This window comes from Lithobates pipiens, unplaced genomic scaffold (genome assembly GCF_037356315.1).
Source record: "Lithobates pipiens isolate NorthernLeopardFrog02 unplaced genomic scaffold, aLitPip1_a1.2 Scaffold_6, whole genome shotgun sequence".
NCBI classification, from domain to species: domain Eukaryota; kingdom Metazoa; phylum Chordata; class Amphibia; order Anura; family Ranidae; genus Lithobates; species Lithobates pipiens.
Genome location: NW_027507881.1, coordinates 2,003,794 through 2,027,784, shown reverse-complemented (window position 1 = coordinate 2,027,784; position 23,991 = coordinate 2,003,794).

Genomic DNA, 23,991 nt, shown 5'->3' with positions numbered 1-23,991 from the left:
GACAACCCCCCCCTACGAAATTTAAAGGAATATTACACTTTTATTGTTTCACTTTAATCATTATTAAAATCACTGCTCCCGAAAAAACGGCCGTTTTTAAAACTTTTTTTTGCATTGATACATCTCCCCTGGGGCAGGACCCGGGTCCCCAAACACTTTTTAGGACAGTAACTTGCAGAATCTTTTCTCTCTGTCAAATCTTTTTTCTCTGTCGAATATTTTCTCTATATAATCTTGGACTAATAGAGGTAAGGTTAAGCACATTCGACCACAGGTTCTATAGACAGATTGTTATCGTCAGAGTCATGTCGAATCTCCTATTCTATATCGAACTGTTGTAACAATGAAAACGAAAATAAAGCATTTATTTATGTCGGATCTTTCGTTTTTCGGATTTTGTGCTTTCGTTATCGTTTGTCAAAACGAAAACGAAAATAGCTGAAATTCGGACGAAAATGCATTCGGACGAAAACGAATGCACATGTCTAGTGAATAGTCCTCCGTGTATGAAAGAAGATCCCAAACGGAATGGAATTGTGCTAATTAGCGTCCAAAGATGTTTCCTCTGGAGGCTTTCACCAACGTGTTAGTACCACCACCTTAAAAGATGTAGGCTTACCAGAAAATATTGACCCAATTGAACATATATTCAAGAGGTCACCAAAGGCTTGTTGCTCCAATTCTGGGGCACTGACTCTCCAGTCACTGGTCAATAGATCCCACCTCAAAAGCAACCCTTCTCCAACTTCTGGGTTTGTGTAGTCATAATCATTGAAATGACATCTCCGACAAAGGACTTAAATATGCACCCCTTTTTGTAGCAGTGCCTTAGTCAAAGTGCCCATGTACAAGTGCCAAACACTTGTTGCTGGCGTGACACTTTGTGCAGGAGTGACCAGCCTAAACCCTCACCCAGTTTGAGGGTTTAGACTGGTCACTCCTGCACAAAGTGTCATTAACAAGATGGGGGGGGGGGAGTAGATTTTGTCTGGAGATGGGCTTTAGGTTCAAAACTAGTATGTTTCTTGTATAAGTTTTGTATCAGCTTCTCCAGTGTAACTCACCTTGTCTCCTCTCCATGATATTAGCTCTGGTTCTAGTGTAAGTTGATGATCCTCTGAAAGGGACCCATCAAAGTGGCCCACAATCATCCAATCAGTGATATTTCCACCTTTAATTCTTGTAATCCAATTTATAATTTGCATTCGGCTGGGCAGTTCTCCTTTATCATTAAAAATCAGGACCTTGCCATTCGGATCCTTGTACTGGACTTCTTTTACATAGCGGGACAGCTTTAAAAATGACAGAAATTATCATAGGTAACAAATATATCCACTTACAGACTGGAAGATATGCTTAATGACCAGTTCATTGTGATACGGCACTGCGTGTCTTTAACTGATAATTGCACGGTCATGTAACACTGTACAAAAACAAAATTGACGTCCTTTTTTCCCACAAAAAAGCTTTCCTCTGGTGTTATTTGATCACCTCTGCAGTTTTTATTTTTTGCGCTATAAACACTAAAAAGAGCGACAATTTTGAAAAAAATATCCCAAAAATGTTTTAAAAATCAAATGACTTCATCAGCTTTGCCAATATATATTCTTCTACACATTTTTGGTAAAAAAAAAAATTGCAATAAGTGTATATTGATTGGTTTGCACAAAAGTTTTAGATTAGAATTTTTTTTGATTTATGGCATTTTTATATATTTTTTTCTTTTACTAGTAATGGCTGTGCTCAGTGATTTTTAGTGGTATTGCGATATTGCGGCGGACAGATCGGACACTTTTGTGACACATTTTTGGGACCGCTGACATTTATACAGCGTAAATGTCACTGGCACTGGCAGGGAAGGGGTTAACACTAGGGGGCGTTTAAGAGATTAAACGTGTTTCCTCGTTTGTGTTTCTAATTGTGGGGGGAGGGGACTGACTAGAAGAGGAGACATATCATTGTTTCTAGCTAGTAGGAGCACACAATCTGTCTCTCCTCTCCTCACAGAACAGGGATTTGAGTGTTTACAAACACTGGCTTAGACAGGGCAATGAACATTTTCAAAGAAGAAAAATCACACACAGGATGAAATGGATGGACCTGTGTCTGTATTTCAACCTTTTAAACTATATAAACTATGAATGTCTTAACATTTGTGCAAGCGTAATAAATAATACTATAATGTTTGTAATATGTGTGTAATGGTATCTTTGTTGCCTTTCACTGGGCAAATATAACATTTGGGAAAGATCTGACCACGAAAGTTACCATTCACCAATAGAGAAAATGGCCTAACATTATAGGCTGAGAACATTGGACCAGCAGAGGAAATAATATGAGGAAGATCTCTGCACTGTGTACAGTCCATGGAGAATCCTGTGTGAATGGAAAAACAAATAAATGTTCAGTCAGGATGAGACAATGGTCTGGTATAAACATTGGCTGTTTGGTCATTCAATTGGCCAAACCTTTGCCCATCCAACCTTCTTTGGGATTGGAGTGGATAATCTCATATAGAAGCAATATGTCTAAAGCTTCTATATATGACAACCTCCTGCTGTCAGTGATTCCTAAGGAAGTGTATGCTTGCTCCTGAGGCATCCTTAGGAACTAATGACATGACTGGAAATCCTGGCCACATAAGAAAAGGGGTGGGGATAGCAGTGACATCACTTCCCAGTTAGGGTCACTGGCCATATTTAAGCCTTTTTAATTTACAAGAAAATAGCCACTGTGATTCTGACAAGACAGCCCACCAACCGACCCCCACAATCATCGACCAGGGTTGTGGGGAAGAGGCCCTTGTTCTTATCAACAAGATATTGCCCCCTTGTTGAAGGCATGTGGCCTGGTATGGTTCAGGGGGGAGGTGCCTTCTCATCCCTCCCCTTTCCTCGCCAGTCAGGCTGCATGCTCAGAATAATGGTCTGGTATGGATTTTTAGGGAGACCTCCCACATTTTGTGTTTTTTTTTTTTGAGTTTCAACTTAAAATCAGAAAAAAAAAATTGACAGAAAATTACATTTCACTGCCAGCTTCTCAAAAAAACAAAAAAAAAAAACAAACAGAAACTTTCAGCACTTTCTGAACATGATAGAGATGCACCCCTTTGAAGGTAAGATTAGGATACCCCCCTCCCCCGGCATGTTATTTAAAGAAATTTTGCATTTTTACTGTTTCACTTAAGCATTTTTAATAAATCGCTGCTCCTGATCAAGTGGGATTTAAAAATATGTTTTTGCATTGGTACATGTTCCCCGGGGCAGTGCCCACCCACCATGCTATTTTTAAACCTCCTTGCCTAGTACCCTATAACCCAAGGACATGTAGTTCTGACAGAACCACCCCAAGAGTACTGTGTGTAAAGTCCAATCAGCTTCTACCTCTGCTACAGTTGCCAGTCCCAAAAGAAGCAGATCTCTTTTATCACCACTGCTAAATGGGACTCATCCCCTCCCGGCACATTCAGTTGCCAGCCAGGGATTTCAGGGACTCCTAACAGGTGAATAGTAAAATATACAGTAGCAGGGAAAAATAAAATGGCTTAGAATCCCCCCAAAATTCATACCAGGCCCTTTAGTCTTGTCATGAATATTAAGTGGAACCCCACAAAAAAAGAATGCAGTCTACTCAAAATTTTACACCAGACCCTTATCCAAGCATGCACCCTGGGTGGCTAGGATGAGGGGGGTTGGGTAGTTGTCTGCCCCATTCTGAACCATACCAGGCCACTTGCCCTCAACATGGGGGTACCTTCCCAAGAGGGGGGCAGTTGCCCACATTCATGGCCCATAGTTGTGGGAGTCTGTGGGTGGGGGGGGCTTATCTGTCTCTTGAAGACTCTTTAAAAATAAGGGGAAAAAATGTATCTTCTAAAAAGCTAAATTATAGTTGCACATTTTTATGTTTGTGCTTGAGGTTTATTATTGAAAAATATAAAGTAACACACTTGGGGGCTAGAGATGAGCCGAACACCAACCCCCCCCCCCCCCCCCCCCCGGTTCGGTTCGCACCAGAAATTTTCGAACGGACCGAAAATTTGTGCGAACTTTAGAACCCCATTGAAGTCTATGGGACTCGAACATTCGAAATAAAAAGTGCTAATTTTAATGGCTAATATGTAAGATATTGTCCTGAAAAGTATTTGGGGACCTGGCTCCTGCCCCAGGGGACATGGGTCAATGCCTAAAATGTTTTTAAAAACAGACGTTTTTTCGGGAGCACTGATTTTAATGACGATTAAAGTGAAAAAAAAAATGGGAAATATTCCTTTAAATATCATGCCTGGGGGGTGTATATTGTATGCCTGTGAAGTGACATGTGTTTCCGGTGTTTAGAACAGTCCCTGCACAAAATGACATTTAAAACTGCTTTTTTGTTTTAATGTAATATCTGGTTCCGGCAATACGGATGAAAATCATTGAGAAAAATGGCATGGGTAGCCCCCCCCTGCCCATTACCAGCCTCTTTGGGTCTTGTATGGATATTAAGGGGAACCCCATACCCATATTAAAAAAAGGAAAGGCGTGGGGCCCCCAGGCCCTATATACTCAGAGCAGGAGTATACAGGCTGTGCAATCAAGACAGGGACTGTGTAGGTTTGTTGTGTTAAGTTGAATCTGTTTGTAATTTTCAACTGGTACATTTTTAAAGTGTAGCTCCAGTCAAAAAATCTATTTTTAAGCTTTTTGGAAAACATAGGGAAGGGTTATCACCCCTGTATAATTTGTTTTGCCGTCCGTCTTTTTTCATCTCACTTCCTGTTGTCTCCTTCCATTTGCAAGTAGGAGACGTTTGTAAGTTGGATGTTTGAAAGTAGGGGCCTGCCCTATATGCTCTGCAGAAATGGCGGAACAAGGTGTTGGCGTTGCCACAACACTGTAAGCCCTCAAAGTGACTCTTGTTATAGCGCCCTGCTGTGAACGATTATATCAAGAATTGTAATTACATGCCATTGTTGAACAATAGTAGAAAAATTGGGCCTTTGGTGGTTGTGGTGGTGGTGCCACAACACTATAAGTCCTCACAGTTACTCTCGGTGGGCACAGGAACGGGCCCTGCTGTGAAATATTATATCAAGACAAGAACACCAAATGTAGATGAATGGTACCGACAGATTGATAAAACTGAAGAAATGGAAAGGCTTATACATCAAGCTCATGACAGACACGCGAAGTTCACCCACACATGGGCATGCTGGACACAATTCAGAACCTCCAGAAAATATATCACTGCCAACTCTATACACCCACTCTTAACTTAATCTAACAGTGTGATAGGTGGCTTTATGGAAACGTCTAGGTTCCAACTCCTCCATTCATCATTTTCCCATCCTTACTCTTTCTTTCACCTTACAAGATACTTAAAGATGGCTCTCTCACGTCTTTTTCTATCTCCTCACATACTATTCCTATACTCAAGCTATTGCCGACAACCCCCCCCCCCCCTTCCCCTACCCTCCCCTCATGTTGGATATCACCTTAGCTCAATGTTAGCAAAGGTACGCAGACTAATATATAATGATAATGGGCATCCGAGATAGATGTATTATAACCCGTCAAGTCTTCTCATGAGCATTTTTACTCAACCAACAGTTTTCCTCCGTCCACAGATAGTTCCCATTAGGGGTGGATGGATACGAAAGAGGCTTGATGCGATACTGAATGGTTTCCATTACATATACCTCGGATCCCTACCAATATCCGATGATACCTCTGACCGGGGTTCTCATCAGCATAGGTCATATACCACTAGATTTTGCCAACCCCGATGCGAGGAATTCACAGCAGATTATAACACAAGCCCCAGAGATTCTCTACTAACCCTATTGGTGGCTAGAATGTTATCCTATCCTAGTTTGGAAGCCTACCCGAAAGCCGAAAATGGATAAACCTTGTACACCTCTGTTTTGCCCTGGAATTCAAGCACCAGTTACCATAAAGTTATGTATACGCTACTACACATCACAACTCGCAATAGAGCTTTTGTGTTTATACGGTCATTTGTTGATGTATTGTACTGTATTTACATTTTGTTTGTTGTATTGCAAAATCTTCAATAAACTTTTTGGAAATATTATATCAAGAATTGTAATTACATGCCCCTGTTAAACAGGGGTTGAAAAATTGGGCCTTAGGCACTGCTTGCTGGTGCCACAACACTACAACCTCTCCCAGATACTCTAGTTGGAGTGCAGGAATGAGCCCTGCAGCAAAGCATTGCATCAAAAGTTGTATTACATGCCCCTGTTAAACAGGGGCTAAAAAATTGGGCCTATACACTGCAACCTTTACCATATACTCTAGTTGGATTGCAGGAATGAGCCCTGCTGCAGAGCATTGCATCAAAAATTGTAATTATATGCCCCTGTTAAACAGGGGCTGAAAAATTGGGCCTTAGGCACTTGTGCTGGTGCCACAACACTACAACCTCTCCCATATACTCTATTTGGAGTTCAGGAATGAGCCCTGCTGCAAAGCATTGGATAAAAAATTGTAATTACACGCCCCTGTTAAACAGGGGCTGAAAAATTGGGCCTTAGGCACTGGAGCAGGTGCCACGACACTGCAATCTCTCCCATATACTCTATTTGAAGTGCAAGAATGAGCCCTGTTGCAAAGCATTGCATCAAAAATTGTAATTATACGCCCCTGTTAAACAGGAGCTGAAAAATTGGGCTGGTGGCATCACCCAGAACCAAAAATGTTCTTCCAACAATATGGGAACGGGTATGACGTTTTTATTTTATACATCTAAATATTCATATTCATATAAATTTACTTACATTTTTTCGTGGATATGCCCCAAAAGAGGACAGAACCAAAGAGGAAGCAGGAAGATTGAGAAGAGGGGGAATATTTTCCCGAAGGAATTAAAATAATACAGGTTCAAATAGTGAAACCACTTCAATTCACGTTGAGCCCTAAAAACTTCACATAGGAGTTTCAGATAATTATTTGTGATGTGTTGTAGCCAAAGATCACATAGTAGTAGAGATTATGTGTTATGATATTTTAACTAATAAGAATTGGTATAAAAAGATTTCATCTCTTAATATAACTAGATTTAAAACCCAATTTTTAAATATCCTAAATAAGGGTTATGAACAAGGATTGATAGACCAGGATACATATAAATATCTAATTCACACCCACGAGAAGCAACTTTTTATGCCCTACCGAAAGTACATAAAGGGGTTACACCCCCCCCCCCCCGGACGTCCCATCATTTCAGGGATCGGCTCCGTAACCGAGAATGCCAGTAGACTCATAGATGCTACGCTGATGCCACATGTAACAAGCCTCTCCTCATATACTAGGGATACACTTGATCTTTTGAAGAGACTTGAAGGTATGGTGGTCCCTCCCAATGCCCTCCTCGTGACTTTAGATGTGGAAGCTCTATATTCCAGCATCCCTCACGTGAAGGGCGTCGGGATGGTATGCACCTTCCTTTATGAAGAACCACACACCAGATGGAAATATAATGAATTCATTCTAACCCTTCTCAACTTTGTTCTAACACATAATTGGTTCAGTTTCAATGGGTCCCACTACCTCCAGGTACAGGGTGTTGCTATGGGCACATGCTGCGCACCGGCCTATGCGAACCTGTACCTGGGGGGGTGGGAGCATGATGTATTCTCAAATGAATCTCTCTCCATCTTTACCAATTGTGTGATGTCGTGGATGCGTTACATCGACGACATTTTCATAATCTACACAGGAACAGCTGCAATGCTGACTAATTTCATTGAATTACTGAACATCAACACATACAACTTGAAGTTCACTCTAAATATGGATCTTGAAAAAATTACTTTCTTAGACTTATAAATTTTCAAGGATAAGAACAATTGTCTGGCCACTAAACTATTTCGTAAGGAAACTGCAGGAAATACCTTACTCCATGCAGCGAGCGCTCACCCCAGCCCATTAGTGAGAAACATTCCCTATGCACAGTATGTCAGACTACGTAGAAACTGAACTCATGACAATGACTTTTATAGAGAAGCTGGTCTTCTCCGTACATGACTGTTGGCTAGAGGATATAGCAAATCCCAGCTATGGAGGGCATACAATAGAGCATGTAGAAAACCGAGAAATACCTTATTATACTCTAAGAAAAAACATAACTCTGAGACAGAAACCAACATAAGACTGGTTACACGCTTCTCATCCCAACATGAAGAGGTCCGCAACATCCTTACAAATCACTGGCATATCCTACATCAAGACTCAATAATCAAAACACATATAGGAGCAAGACCTCAGTTAACATTTAGACTTACCACCTCATTACGGGACCATCTGGTATCAAGGACCCATTGGTGGATAACAAAGCCTTCTTCTCTCATCATTTCCAATAAACCCTGGGGAGGACCAGCTGAAGACAGAGCTAATTAGAAGAATCCTCAACCTAGTGGAACACAGATTACAGGCTTTATACCCCTTAGGGGGTGCGTGGATTCGGTGAGTGGGGACCCTTGAGGGGGAACGAGCACGGAAGTCACCAATAAGCAGGCCTAATCACAAAAGTCACCTTTCTGTTATTTGAAAAAGAATAATCGCATGGTTGAAAATACCTGATAAGAGACTTTTTTGTGGACTTTATATATATATATATCTATTGATATTTTGATCTTATTCACATTTCTTCCAGGCTTCTGTATTTTTTACATTCGTAAAGGGGTTAGAAATTACCCCGCATATTTGTTCTATTTTTCACTTTATTTTCTATTTTTATTTTTGTTTTTTTATGGTTCCGGTTGCTTTTGTTTCTTTATTGCAATAATTTTTTCATTCACTGGGGTATTTTAGTGGAAATATAAATTGTGCACAGTGGAAGTAATTATTAGCACAGGAATTACGCAAACGTAGTGCGATTACAGGTGTTATATTTTCCCCTATAAGGGGCTTAGTACACGGAGTGCGTTTGTTTTTTAGTATATTAATATTTTTATTATCACAAAAATTAGTATCACAAAAATATTTTGAATATTGTTTGGGATTCTTGGATTTCATATGTGGTTTTGGGTGCTTTAGGGTTTAATTTATTTATTAATTATCCCTTTGGGATTCTGATTGATTGATCACGTTAGTGAATAACTGAACGTGTTCACCTTTTTCGAGGTTATTCAACGTAGGGTAATCAACATAACTAGTTTGTAGTGGCACGTGGTTGAATTTGGGTTAACAAAAAATTAGTTGGACATAAACACAAAAAATTGGGACATTATAGTAAACACATATTGGGTTGCACAGAACCTATAGGGAAGATAAAAGGTAACATAAGGTTTGAGGTAGCGCCATTAGCCCATCATTACTATTCCATCTGGTATCAAGTTTTTATTTACCTAAAGGAAAAGAGACAAAAAGTGTACTGGTTTATACAAATGTGGAAACTGCGACTTCTGCCCCTGGATTAAACAGGGTGCAGAAACCGCACTCCCGAATGGAGAGACCCTCCATTTGAAATCCAGAGCAGATTGCAAAACGCAAGGTGTAGTATACTTAATGACCTGTATATGCGGAGCCTTCTATGTTGGAAAGACTATGAGATGTCTGTGGCAACGCATTAAAGCTCATGTATATGTATCCTCAAATGGAAAAATGTTAACAACAATCAGTAGAAACATTGATCTATGGCATGCGTTTGATGCAACCTGCGTCATGTTCAGTGTCTTAGAGATCATATCAAGGGACCCACGTGGGGGAAACTGGGACAAACGTATCCTACAACGAGAAACGATTTGGATTGAGAGACTCAATGCCACTCAAGCCCCAGGTTTGAACGAGACTCAATCATACAAATCGTTTCTGTAAAATCCTTTCATTCTTCTCCTTTCCCCCTTTCCCTTCCCCACCCCCCCCTTCCTTTCTTTTTTTTTTTTTTTTTTTCTCGCCTACCTAATATCCTGATGTGAATATAGACATATAGACATGTGGATAATGTCTTTAAATTCTTTAAATTCTATTAAACCACGCATTCCATCGGGATTTAATTAATACTTATTGTTTCTATGGTTTTTTCTTTTTTTTTTAATTCATAATTTTATCCTTTTTTCTTTTTATTTATCTGTAATTGATTTTGTTCTATTTATTCTTAACAATGGTGATTTTTGCTGTCTTGGTGTTCAAATGTTCGAATATGGGAAGGATGTCTCCCTTTTTTCCCCCTTTTTCCCTTTCCCCCCCCTTTTTTTTCTTTTTTCTCTTGTGTTGTATTCTCATTGATGAGATTACAATGTGCGACCACGTAAGCGTCGCCCACAATGGCCCCGTTGTTATCTACTCGGGACCTGTGGGTTGGCGCTAGGCCATGGGGGACTGTGATTATTCACGGTCTCCCGTGATGTTTCCCCTCGAGACACCCAGGCCAGGGCCCCCCTTCCGCTGATCGGGGAGGAGCATCGCGTGTTGTTCCTCTCTGACACGGTGCATGTACCTGAATAATGGGCGGAACGTTCGAACAGCCCATGTCCACTGCACGCACTGAATGCGAGGACATCGCACTTCCGGTCCGCAATGTCTTGGTCGGCCGGGAGTACCAGAGGAGACGTGGTCGGGTGGATGAAAGTCATTTCCGCCTAGTGCGGAATGACGTCACTACCGGGACGGCTATGCATAAATGGACACATGGGGCCGGCGTCCATACACAGCGGTCCCACACAGGCATGAAACGAACTACCATAGGGGCGACCAGGATTTTTCCTCCCCTTCTCTTTCACTCTGCATAACTGTGGGAAACTTATTGATGTACTTATCTGCATTAGGAAACCGTTGGAAGTGCCCACTTCATTTAAAGGTGACGGAACATCACATCTATGTATTGCTTTACTTTGTCTTGTCTCTAGTTATATGCTTTCCATTTCTCTACCACTGTCATTGCTCTCTAGGCACCACCACTTTTGTTTGCGGTCATTGCTATGTAGGCTCTGTAGCTTTTTTAAAGCTCCTCACTATATATTCTCTGACATTCACCAATAAATGGTGTCTTAAATAATGGACTACCTACTGAATAAACTAGGCTATATCTTTATATTAGATACATTTTTTCTTATATTCATCTATAAAAAATTTCTAAAATATCCTTATTTTTCTATACAGTGCACGGGGCACCTGAATCTCTACTACTATGTGATCTTTGGCTACAACACATCACAAATAATTATCTGAAACTCCTATGTGAAGTTTTTAGGGCTCAACATGAATTGAAGTGGTTTCAATATTTGAACCTGTATTATTTTAATTCCCTCGGGAAAATATTCCCCCTCTTCTCAATCTTCCTGCTTCCTCTTTGGTTCTGTCCTCTTTTGGGGCATATCCACGAAAAAATGTAAGTAAATTTATATGAATATGAATATTTAGATGTATAAAATAAAAACGTCATATCCGTTCCCATATTGTGTCTCTACTTACGAGATTCTCCACAAGAGAATCCCCCTTTTTTTTTTCTTTCTTAGAACATTTTAGCATCTTGATAGATTGTATAAATAAATATATATGTAATGTATAAATGAATATATATGTAATAATAATTTATGGTTGGATTTTAGTGATATACTGTATACATTTTTCTTTTTTTCTTTATATTGTAGAATATTGCTAAAGCTCCTGAAGAAGCGTTATTCAAAAAAACGCGAAACATGTAGAGCACCAGAACATACTTAAGTCTCGGTTATATATTTGATATCCTCTATGTTTTACATATGTATAAACTGTTAATTTTTAGATTTATATAGAAATGAATATGAATTTTGTCTAGATTGTATCAATCCTGATAGGATACCAAATGGGACTTAATGTATATTTATAAAGGGAAAAAAATTCTTTGTTTTCTTTTTAAATTCTGATTGTTTATAATAATATTAATTCTCTCTTTTTTAAATAAATAATATTTTTGAATATGTCGGTTGTTTCTACAACTATCTCTTTTGCCTAAAAAGTCCAACTGAACCTACACCTTTCTTTGAGGTCTTTTGTGTGAAGGTCCTTCATTTTTTATTTTTTATCCCATAAATTCCTTTTTCACAATTTTTTTTTTTTTTTTTATTATATAAAAAAAAATGTTTTTCTTCAAAGTTCTTCCAACATATCAGCGGAGGAGGAAGAGGATAGACAGTCAACACACCCTGTGATCGGTTACAAAGCCACCAGCAGCACTGAAGGTGCGTTCCGAAAGAACACTGGATGCAGGACAGGCCGGTAGCTCAATATGCATATTGTGCAAGCTCTGGCCAGTGATTCATCCTCAAGACCCAGTAAGCCAGAGGATTTTCGGTGGGAAAGGTGTCCAAGTCTGACCAAGTCTGAATACCCTAGGTATTCGCACACAATGTAAATCAGACGCTGGCAACGGTTGCTGGAACCGATCATACCTTGGGGCTGCGGACTAAAAAATTGTCTGAACGCATCGGTGAGACGTCCACCTTCTCCACCGCTCCTTCTGGCCGAAGCCTCAGCAACACGTTGTCCAGGACCAGGAGTTTGTAACCTCCCAGTCTCTGGGAACGCGTTGCACAGACCTTTCTGCAAGGCCTCCCGGAGATGTCTCATTCTCTGCTCCCTCTGTGATGGCAAGATAAGGTTGGCAACCTTACCCTTGTACCGTGGATCAAGTAGAGTGGCCAGCCAGTAATGGTCCCTCTCCTTGATCCAAAGAATACGAGGATCCTTCCGTAGGCTTTGCAGGATCAGGGAGGCCATGCAGCGTTGTCCCTGGCATGGCGTCAACCACCTCTCAGCCTGCCCCTGCAGAGCTGACAAAATATCTGCCCCAGTGTGGCTCCTGTCCCCCAAACAAACCAGCTCAAGCACGGCATGGAATCGTTTTGCATGCATACTTGCATAGCCCCTTGAACGCCTATGGAGCAGCGCTGGTTCTGAGGACAGAGCACTGGAAGAGGCCATGGAGGAAGAAGAAGAGGAGGGGGTGGAGGAGAGAGGTGTTTCACAACCAGTAGTAGCATTTTGGTGGCGTGGTGGCGGAACAACCTCCAACACTACTGCATCTTGTCCTGCATCTTTCCCAGCTGCCAGAAGAGTGACCCAATGGGCCGTGAAAGACAGATAACGTCCCTGTCCATGCCTGCTGGACCATGAGTCAGCAGTAATATGCACCTTACCACTGACCGCCCTGTCCAGCGAGGCAAGGACATTGCCTTCCACATGCCGGTAGAGAGCCGGAATCACCTTCCATGAGAAAAAGTGGCGTTTGGGGACCTGCTACTGAGGAACCACACATTACACAAACTCATGGAAGGGGGCCGAGTCTACCAACTGAAAAGGCAGCAGTTGAAGTGCTAGCAATTTAGCCAAGCTAGCATTCAAACCGCTGGGCATGTGAATGGCTGGGAGTGAACTTCTTTCTACGGTCCAGCAGCTGGGGCAGGGAAATTTGCCTGCTACAATCGGACGTGGGTGTACTGCTAGCAGAGTGCCCGCAAGCACTTGGCTGTGACACACCTAATTCTACACCTTCATTCCTCTCAGTGCAGGTTTCAAAGAGGACTGAAGGTCTAGTGGCGTTGGAGATCCCAGCTGATGAGGAGCAAGGAGACGTCCGCTTTGTTCTTTGGTGTGGGTCTTTAAGGTACGCTTGCTAATGAGATGCATGGCAGGCCAACCTATGTCTGGTCAAGCATGTGGTGCCCAAGCGGCTTATGTTTTGGCCACGCGAGATATACTTGAGACATATGTTGCAAATAGCAGCGGTGCGATCTGAGGCACTCATCTCAAAAAAGGCCCACACCAAAGAATTTTTGGAATAATGCACAAGGCCAGTGCCCTGCACAGGTGGAGCTTTGCGTTGTGATTCAGTCGGTGTGCTGCCCCTAAGCTGGCCCCCGGAGGGCATCCTGCCTTGTTGGAGATGTGCCTCCTCTTCCTCTTCCTCCTCCTCCTCTCTCCTACCAGGCACCCACGTGGAGTCAGTGACCTCATCATCCCCTCCCTCTTCATCACTGGAGCAAACCTGGCAGTATGCTGCAGCTTGTGGAACTGGCCATGCATCACAGTAAGGCTCCCATTCTCCATTCTCACACACCATTGTGAGGCAACCCACACATGACCGAGCTATCTTACATCCCTGACCATGGTCTGTGGATCAATAAGGGGGTTATATACCTGTCACAAGTGGTAGCAGTTATTAGCCCTTGTACACACGGTCGGACATTCCGACAATCAAACGGATTTTGTCCGAAACTGTTGCATAAACACAGTCGGACAAAGTTGTCAGAAAATCGTACTTAACGTGATGATGTTGTTTCGTTAGGACGGGACTATGTTCAGGCTAGTAGCCAATAGCTTTGGTCTAGGAATTTGATCTGAGCATGCATGGCACAAGATCGGAATTCTCTACACATGATCGGACAAAGTCCGATCGGATCATGTCGGAAATTTTTTATAGCCTAGCTGGAAAACTTTGTCCGTTGGATACTCCGACGGAAACAGTCCGATGGAGCCCACACACTTTCGGATTATCCGACAACACGGTCCTATCAGACATTGTCCATCGGAATGTCTGACCGTGTGTACAAGGGCTTGTGGGTCAGGACCCCAAAAAACAAATCTCCTAAATATATAGTCACCTCATGTTTCCCACGGCTACTTCCACTACTTACCACCTGAAGTCCCGTTGGAAGCCCGACCTGGGCGATGTGACGGATGAGGGTTATGCCGCGTACACACGACCGGACTTATGTCCGACAGACTTTCGAAGGAGTTATGACGGAGTTCTGACGGAGTTCCAGCACAGTTCTGACGGACTTTCTAAATGAGCGGACTTGGCCACACACAATCACACCAAACTCCAACGGATTCGAACGTGATGATGTACGACTCGACTCGAATAAGGAAGTTCATAGCCAGTAGCCAATAGCTGCACTAGCGTCGGTTTTAGTCCGTTGGAATAGCATACACACGAGCGAATTTCTCGGTAGGAACTGGGTCCGGCGGAGTTCTGTCGGGAAAATTTGAAGCATGTTCCATTTCTAAAGTCTGTCAGACTTTTGCGAATCAAAAGTCCGTTGCAGCCCCCACACGATCGAATAGTCTGCCGGAATCATTCCGTCAGACTTTGGATGTTGAAAAGTCCGCTCGTGTGTACGGGGCTTAAGAAGGAGGCACTCGCTACCTGTAAATTTGTGTACTCTAAGCTCTCTGATCGCCTCATATATCTCTATGTCCTCCAGGTCATACCTGATGCCCCATTGCCTATCTAAGTACCAGCCGGGGCAAAGCTCCAAATACACTAGATGTGGAAACCTCAACGGCTCCTTTTACCACCTGCTATGGACCTGCCCATCCATTCAGGGGTACTGGATACAGGTCGTCCAGTTCCTCCATGATCGCATGGGCTCTGAACTGACCCTATGCCCCCGTCAATGTATATTGGGGCTTCACTCTCTTTCTGAGGGCAAAAAAATACTTAAATACATTTTTGCAAGAAACGCTATTCTTAGCCAGAATGCAAATCGCCAAGACATGGATGAGAGAGACACCCCCACTATACAGCAATGTATCAGAGCTGTAAACACTACCCTCCCCTATAAAAAGTACTGTATCCACACAGGGGCTGCCCAAACTACCACAAAATCTGGGATAGGTGACTCTACCTGAAATACAGAGGACTGAATCCAACTCTACTTAAACACCCCCTCCCAGTAAGACGTATGATTTTCTGCACTCTCCCCGTGGGTTTTCACTGCCATAGCACCCAACAATGTACAACGTGAGGGAACCCTTACTGAGAATTGATAATTCACTATGTATGTCAACATGATTGTCCTGTGTGGAGTGCCTTTTGCACTTCTCATTCACATATCAATATATTTTGCATGTTCAATAAAACTTTGTTTTGATCAAAAAAAAGGCTGTGGTTTGTGGCAAAACAATTAAAACATATTTTTGGGGTACAAAGTACAGCACGTATTCCCAGGTCCTGTTTAACATTGGGGTTGATTTATTAAAACTGGAGAGGGCAAATTCTGGTGCAGCTCAGCACAGAAACCAATCAGGTTCCAGGTTTTTTGTCAAAGCTTAACCACTTCAGGACCGCCGTATTGCCAATGTACGTCAACACAATGGCACAGGCAGGCATAATCACGTAAATGTACGTGAATGCCTTCTAGCGGGTGGGGGGTCCGATCGGACCCCCTCCCGCTAGATACGGCGGTCCCTTTCGGTGCCGGAGCGATCGGCGATGAGGGGATGGCCGTTGATTTCCGCCCATCCCCTCTCGATCGCTCCTGGCCAGTGACGAACTTCCTCCCCTGTGAAAATGTAAACACAGGAGGAGGAAGTGATGTCACACTCCTCGTGGCGGTCTTTTTGAACCGGACAGCGAGGAGTGAAGACGCAAGTAAGTGCACCAACAGTCCACTGACACATAGGTACACACAGGCACACATTTCACCCCAGTCACCCCCCGATCACCCCCCCGATCGGCCCCCCGCCCCCCCCCCCCCAGTCACAGTGTCACTAATGCAGTGTTCATTTATTTATTGATCACTACATTTAGTGTCAGTTGTGACTGTAAAAAGTGTCAGGGCAGCTAGTGTTAGGCCCCTTTAGGTCCAGGGTAGCCCCCTACCCCCCCCCTAATAAAGGTTTAACCCCTTGATTGCCCTCCCAGTTAACCCTTTCACCCTCTTTTACCAGTGTCACTAAGCGATCGTTTTTCTGATCGCTGCAATAGTGTCACTGGTCCCGCTAGGAAGCTAGTTTTTTTTTAGGTTCAACGCCAGGTTTTTATACCGTTAGGTACCCCGATATATAACCTAATAAAGGTTTTAACCCTTTGATTGCCCCTAGAGTTAACCCTTTCACCAGCGATCGCTGCATAAGTGTCACTGGTGACGCTGGTTAGCCAGTTAGTTATTTAGTTATTTAGGTTCCCCGTCAGCTTTTTATAAAGCTTCAGGTACCCCCATATAAATACCCAATAAAGGTTTTAACCCCTGATTGCCCTTAGTTAACCCTTTCACCAGTGATCACCGTATAAGTGTTACGGGTGACGCTGGTTTGGTAGTTCGCTTTTTATAGCATCAGGGCACCCGCCATTTATTACCTAATAAAGGTTTAACCCCCTGATCACCCGGCGGGTGATATAAATTTGGTTTTAGGGTCAGAAAGGGTCTGCGTCGCCCCAGGCAGTGCTAGGTTAGTGCCAGCACCGCTAACACCCACGCGCAAAGCATACACCTCCCTTAGTGGTATAGTATCCGAACAGATCAATATCTGATCTGATCAGATCTATACTAGCGTGCCCAGCAATTTAGGGTTCTAAAAAAACGCATTGTTAGCAGGATCAGCCCAGATACCTGCTAGCACCTGCGTTTTGCCCCTCTGCCCAGCCCAGCCCAGCCCAGCCCACCCAAGTGCAGTATCGATCGATCACTGTCACTTACAAAACACAACACACATAACTGCAGCGTTCGCAGAGTCAGGCCTGATCCCTGCGATCGCTAACAGTTTTTTTTGGTAGCGTTTTATACAGTCGCTGACAGGCTAGGTGCTTTTTTACCTGTGAGTCTCACTACTGTACCCCTAAATTTAGAGCTCAAAATGGCAAAGCGAAGGTACACTAGTGAAGAGGCCTACACGTTTCTGAGCATGACAGATAGTGAAGAGGAAGACACTGATCTGTCAGAATCAGGCTCAGAATACGAACCTGTAGAGGACAGCGCCTCCATGTCAGATAGCTCTGACGACGAAGAAGAGGTCCCTGCTATTGTCAGGCGTACCCGACCCCGATTTTCTGATGTTGTTGAGGTGCAGGAACCGCAAGTCCCTCGTATGGAGTATAGAGCCAGTACTAGCGCCGCTCATCCTTTTGGTGAACTGGCAAGCACCAGCGGCCTAGTACACCCTGGACGTACATCCAGCACTGCAGTATCACGTGGTGACGTGGCGAGTCCCATAAGTGCAGTGCAAGCTGGCGAGGTGGCAAGCACAAGTAGTGTCCCGCTGCCACCAAGAAGAAGAAGACAAAGACAGGCCCGTCGTACCCATAGTGCCCTTCCTGCAGAATTCGCCTATCCCAATTGGGTGCCCACCACTTCTGCAGAACCCGTACTTCCCCCATTCACTGCCCAACCCGGTATTCAGGTGGATACAGATGATTTTACGCCACTCGATTTTTATTCTCTGTATCTCACGGAAGATCTCTATAGATCTATTGTGGACCAAACCAATTTATATGCTGGTCAACGCATCGCCGCTAATCCCCAGTTGCCGTCTCTTGCCAGAGATTGGAAACCAGTTACGGTTTCCGAATTTAAGACGTTTTTGGGCCTTTCCCTCAACATGGGCACACAAAAATTTATGCGGATGCGGGCTTATTGGTCCACGCATCCGGCTGACCACATGCCCCTGTTCTCTAACTCCATGCCCAGGGCACGATACGAGCAGATCTTGCGGTTCTTGCACTTCAGTGACAATGAACTTTGTCGTCCACGTGGAGACCCTGAATACGATCGGCTCTACAAAATTCGGCCCCTCACAAACCACTTCAACCAACGTTTTGCAGACTTGTTTACTCCCCAAAAAGTTGTCTGCGTTGATGAGTCCCTGGTTAAGTTTACTGGTCGCGTGTCATTCAAACAGTACATTCCCAACAAGCGTACCAGATACGGGGTCAAGCTCTATAAGTGCTGTGACAGGGCCACAGGCTATGCATGGAGCTTTATGGTTTATGAGGGTAAAGATAGTTACGTAGAGCCGGAGAACTGCCCTGATTACATAGGAAGCGCTGGCAAGATAGTGTGGAAATTGGTGTCACCCTTATTCGGAAAGGGGTACCACTTGTACGTGGACAACTATTACACCAGCGTGCCACTGTTTAGTCATTTATTTGATAATCAGATTGGAGCATGTGGCACCGTGCGACCTAATCGCCGGGGCTTTCCCCAGCGGCTTGTAGATTCCCGTCTTAGGCTGGGGGAGAGAGCCTGCTATCGGTGTAATAATTTGCTCGCTATGAAGTGGAGGCATAATAAGAATGTTTTCGTTCTTACCTCCCTTCATGCAGACACGACGGTCCAAATTCCTACGGCGACTGGTATTGTGGAGAAACCCCTCTGTGTCCACGAATATAACAAAAATATGGGAGGGGTGGACCTCAATGACCAGATGTTAGCGCCGTATCTAACTTCCCGTAAGACCAGACGCTGGTACAAAAAAGTGTCTGCTTACTTATTTCAATTGGCTTTGCTGAATGCTTTTGTGCTATACAAAGCTTCAGGCGGAACATTAACCTTTCTTTTCTTCCAAAGAGAGGTTGTCACAGAGCTTCTGTTTCCAGACGGTTCTGTACCTCACCATTCCCAACCAAATGCAGTAAGCCGGCTGTATGAGAGGCATTATTCTTATGTCCTCCCGAGTACCCCTACCCAACGAGCCCCCCAAAAAAGATGTCGTGTCTGTAGCAAGCGCGGATATAGGCGTGACACCCGTTCTTAATGTCCACGCTGTCCTGGCAATCCTGGTCTTTGTCAGGGTGAGTGTTTTGAACGCTACCATTCACTAGTGAAGTATTAGCGTAGGGTACAGCATTTCACAGGCTAGGCACACTTACACAGGGTCTCCCAAGATGCCATCGCATTTTGAGAGACCCGAACCGTTACAGTTACAGTTTACAGTTCAAAAAAAAGTGTATATAAAAAAAAAAAAAAAAAAAAAAAAGTAAAATAAAACAACCAAAAAAAATATAAAATATAAAAACCAAAAATAGTTGTCGTTTTATTGTTCTCTCTCTCTCTCTCTCTCTCTTCTCTCAAATTTTTTATACTTTACTGTTTACTGTGTTATTGTTAACCATTTTTCATGTTTTCAGGTACGCCATTCAGCTGCAGCGTGGATTTATTTATCTTGACAGCAACAGCGTTTGCTCCCACGATACATAAAGCTGCGACTCCAGTGCTGTAGGAGGTGATTTCACCACCACAGTTAAAAAAGAGCATATATGCCGAAGCATGGGGGCATAAGGGGTGGAGGAGTGATTTTGCTCCTAATGCCGCGTACATACGGTCAAAATTCCGACAGGGGGCTTGCCCATGGAAAAGTTTGAACGTATGTACGCGGCATAACTTTTTTGCGGGAGGATGCCCCCATGCTTCGGCATATATATATTTTAGGCACAGGTTGTGTTAAAAAATGTTTTATTTTTTACTGTTTTTTTTGGCAATTGCTTTGCAGGTATGGTATGGTAAGGTTTTACTGGGATGTTACTTTGTTTTAACGTTAACCATAATTTGCTTAGCAGGTACGCCATTCAGCTGCAGCGCGGATTTATTTATCTTGACAGCAACAGCGTTTGCTCCCACGATACATAAAGCCGTGACTCCAGTGCTGTAGGCGGTGATTTCACCACCACAGTTAAAAAAGAGCATATATGCCGAAGCATGGGGGCATAAGGGGTGGAGGAGTGATTTTGCTCCTAATGCCGCGTACATACGGTCAAAATTCCGACAGGGGGCTTGCCCATGGAAAAGTTTGAACGTATGTACGCGGCATAACTTTTTTGCGGGAGGATGCCCCCATGCTTCGGCATATATAAATGGTGCATGTATGTCCATCATTAGAAGTGGGTGGATGAAGGGAGGTATCTAATGGTGGGCATACCCACCGATCAATCTCTTTTTTTTCGTTCAGACAACATGACTCTCAGTAAATAGCTTGGGGTGTCTACTTTCCAAAATGGGGTAATTTGGGGGGGTTTTGTGCTATTTTGGCATTTTATGGCCTTTGCACCCTTAGAAATCCTGAAGGTGGTGATTGGTTTTCGGGGTGCCGTACGCGACTAGACTCCCAAAAAGTCCCACACATGTGGTATCCCCATACTCGGGAGAAGTAGCTGAATATATTTTGGGGTGCAATTCCACATATAACCATGGCATGTGTGAGCAATATATCATTTAGTGACAACTTTTTGTACATTTTTTTTTTTTTTTTTAGTCATTATTCAATCCCTTAGGACAAAAAAAATAAATATTCAATGGGCTCAACATACCCATCAGCAGTTTCCTTGGGGTGTCTACTTTCCAAAATGGGGTCATTTGGGGGGGTTTTGTGCCATCTTGGCATTTTATGGCCGTCAAAACTGTGATAGGTAGTGAGGAGTAAAATAAAAAAATTATGCCCTTAGAAATCCTGAAGGCGGTGCTTGGATTTCGGGGTCCCGTACGCGGCTAGGCTCCCAAAAAGTCCCACACATGTGGTATCCCTGTACTCAGGAGAAGCAGCAGAATGTATTTTGGGGTGTCATTTCACATATGCCCATAGCATGTGTGAGCAATATATCATTTAGTGACAACTTTGTGCAAAAAAAAAAAGTTTGTAATATTCCCGCAACTTGTGGCAAAATATAAAATATTCCATGGACTCAACATGCCTCTCAGTAAATAGCTTGGGGTGTCTACTTTCCAAAATGGGGTCATTTTGGGGGGTTTTGTGCTATTTTGGCTTTTTATGGCCTTCGAAACTGTGATAGGTAGTGAGGGGTAAAATCAAAAATTTGCACCCTTAGAAATCCTGAAGGTGGTGATTGGTTTTCGGGATGCCGTGCGTGACTATACTCCCAAAAAGTCCCACACATGTGGTATCCCCGTACTCGGGAGAAGTAGCGGAATATATTTTGGGGTGCAATTCCACATATAACCATGGCATGTGTGAGCAATATATCATTTAGTGACAACTTTTTGTACATTTTTTATTTTTTATTTTTTTTAGTCATTATTCAATCCCTTAGGATAAAAAAAATAAATATTCAATGGGCTCAACATACCCATCAGCAGTTTCCTTGGGGTGTCTACTTTCCAAAATGGGGTCATTTGGGGGGGTTTTGTGCCATCTTGGCATTTTATGGCCGTCAAAACTGTGATAGGTAGTGATAGGTAGTGAGGAGTAAAATAAAAAAATTATGCCCTTAGAAATTCTGAAGGCGGTGCTTGGATTTCGGGGTCCCGTACGCGGCTAGGCTCCCAAAAAGTCCCACACATGTGGTATCCCTGTACTCAGGAGAAGCAGCAGAATGTATTTTGGGGTGTCATTTCACATATGCCCATAGCATGTGTGAGCAATATATCATTTAGTGACAACTTTGTGCAAAAAAAAGTTTGTAATATTCCCGCAACTTGTGGCAAAATATAAAATATTCCATGGACTCAACATGCCTCTCAGTAAATAGCTTGGGGTGTCTACTTTCCAAAATGGGGTCATTTTGGGGGGTTTTGTGCTATTTTGGCTTTTTATGGCCTTCGAAACTGTGATAGGTAGTGAGGGGTGAAATCAAAAATTTGCACCCTTAGAAATCCTGAAGGTGGTGATTGGTTTTCGGGATGCCGTGCGCGACTAGACTCCCAAAAAGTCCCACACATGTGGTATCCCCGTACTCGGGAGAAGTAGCGGAATATATTTTGGGGTGCAATTCCACATATAACCATGGCATGTGTGAGCAATATATCATTTAGTGACAACTTTTTGTACATTTTTTTTTTTTTATTTTTTTTAGTCATTATTCAATCCCTTAGGACAAAAAAAATAAATATTCAATGGGCTCAACATACCCATCAGCAGTTTCCTTGGGGTGTCTACTTTCCAAAATGGGGTCATTTGGGGGGGTTTTGTGCCATCTTGGCATTTTATGGCCGTCAAAACTGTGATAGGTAGTGATAGGTAGTGAGGAGTAAAATAAAAAAATTATGCCCTTAGAAATCCTGAAGGCGGTGCTTGGATTTCGGGGTCCCGTACGCGGCTAGGCTCCCAAAAAGTCCCACACATGTGGTATCCCTGTACTCAGGAGAAGCAGCAGAATGTATTTTGGGGTGTCATTTCACATATGCCCATAGCATGTGTGAGCAATATATCATTTAGTGACAACTTTGTGCAAAAAAAAAAAAGTTTGTAATATTCCCGCAACTTGTGGCAAAATATAAAATATTCCATGGACTCAACATGCCTCTCAGTAAATAGCTTGGGGTGTCTACTTTCCAAAATGGGGTCATTTTGGGGGGTTTTGTGCTATTTTGGCTTTTTATGGCCTTCGAAACTGTGATAGGTAGTGAGGGGTGAAATCAAAAATTTGCACCCTTAGAAATCCTGAAGGTGGTGATTGGTTTTCGGGATGCCGTGCGCGACTAGACTCCCAAAAAGTCCCACACATGTGGCATCCCCGTACTCGGGAGAAGTAGCGGAATATATTTTGGGGTGCAATTCCACATATAACCATGGCATGTGTGAGCAATATATCATTTAGTGACAACTTTTTGTACTTTTTTTTTTTTTTTTGTCATTATTCAATCCCTTAGGACAAAAAAAATAAATATTCAATGGGCTCAACATACCCATCAGCAGTTTCCTTGGGGTGTCTACTTTCCAAAATGGGGTCATTTGGGGGGGGTTTGTACTGCCCTGCCATTTTAGCACCTCAAGAAATGAGATAGGCAGTCATAAATTAAAAGCTGTGTAAATTCCAGAAAATGTACTTGTAGACGCTATAACTTTTGCGCAAACCAAAAAATATACGCTTATTGACATTTTTTTTACTAAAGACATGTGGCTGAATAAATTTTGCCCTCAATGTATGACTAAAATTTAGTTTATTCGATTTTTCTTATAACAAAAAGAAGAAAATATCATTTTTTTTCAAAATTTTCGCTCTTTTTCCATTTATATCGCAAAAAATAAAAATCGCAGAGGCAATCAAATACCATCAAAAGAAAGCTCTATTTGTGGGAAGAAAAGGACGCAAATTTCGTTTGGGTGCAATATTGCATGACCGCGCAATTACCAGTTAAAGCAGCGCAGTGCAAAATTGGAAAAAGACCTCTGGTCCTTAAGGTATTTATTGGTCCGAGGCTGAAGTGGTTAATTGAACAAGCTAAACATAGAAGCAGATTGGCTACTGTGCACAGCTGTACCAGATGTTGCACTCTCTAGTTTTATTAAATCAACCCCGCTGTCTCTTTAAAACACCGTTGGCAGTGGAAAG